Genomic DNA, 1,163 nt, shown 5'->3' on the forward strand with positions numbered 1-1,163 from the left:
TGATTTCAATCGATGAGAAAACAGTTACGAATACGTTCTCAAACTGAAAACACATCACTACATTTAAACTTTGACAAAATTACCAAAATATTTTAAAATTAAACCAGAACTCTTTGAGGTCTGTATTTATACTGTGTGCACATGGGGATCGTGAACCCCGCACGCACGCACGCACGCACGCACGCACACACGCACACACACACACACACACACACACACACACACACACACACACACACCACCTCTAAAAAACAGCAGGCTCTGTCGCTTGCATAGAACACAATGCTCTTTAGTCAACAAGGACATAAAACATGCTTCTTCCCTTTTTTCTGATTTTTTTCCAATCCAAAGATTATCAGTTACTTCAGTGTGAACATCGTTATAGGTAGGCAGTACAGTGTAACACAACAATATACATAATAGTTTCAAGGATTACACAAATATTTGAAAGGATTTAGTGGTCGCGGTAGCCGCTGTCGGCTATAACAGGACGTGAGTTGAAGACCTACTGGCGACATGTTTAAAGACAAAATTTGAAATCAGTCAAAATATTGCCTTAAAGGGACAGTACGTCGATGGTTCTGTGTGTGTTCTCAAATGAATATAGCTTCAGGGTAATGTAGGCATGAATAACTGACAACCAACTGTCCTTGTGTCAAAAATAGTGGATAGTTTAACAATTTTATAGGATGATGTCAAATTTGTTTGTTTGTTGTTTAACGCCGCACTTAGCAGTATTCCAGCTATATGACGGCGGTCTGTAAATAATCAAGTCTGGACCAGACAATCCAGTGATTGATATCATGAGCATCGATCCACGCAAGTGGGATCGATGACATGCATCAACCAAATCAGCGAACCTGACCACGCGATCCCGTTAGTCGCCTGTTACGGTAAGCATGGGTTGCTGAAGACCAATTCTTCCCCGGATCTTCACGGGTCGGGTGATGTCAAACATAGTGTTAACAATATATATTTAAAATGAGGTTTATGGAATGTTTTTGCGGGGTAAAACTAAACTCAACATGTTCAAAGTAAAGCCATTGGATGTGGAGTGTATACTATGTGAAACTTTTTGAAGCAGTGCCATAAAAATAATGTTTGTTATGCGGGTTACAGGGAAGGTAAGAAATGGGAATTACTTCCCTTTGACATGTTTCCGG

The sequence above is a fragment of the Haliotis rufescens genome, unplaced genomic scaffold (genome assembly GCF_023055435.1).
Source record: "Haliotis rufescens isolate VD_foot unplaced genomic scaffold, xgHalRufe1.0.p SCAF_16, whole genome shotgun sequence".
NCBI classification, from domain to species: domain Eukaryota; kingdom Metazoa; phylum Mollusca; class Gastropoda; order Lepetellida; family Haliotidae; genus Haliotis; species Haliotis rufescens.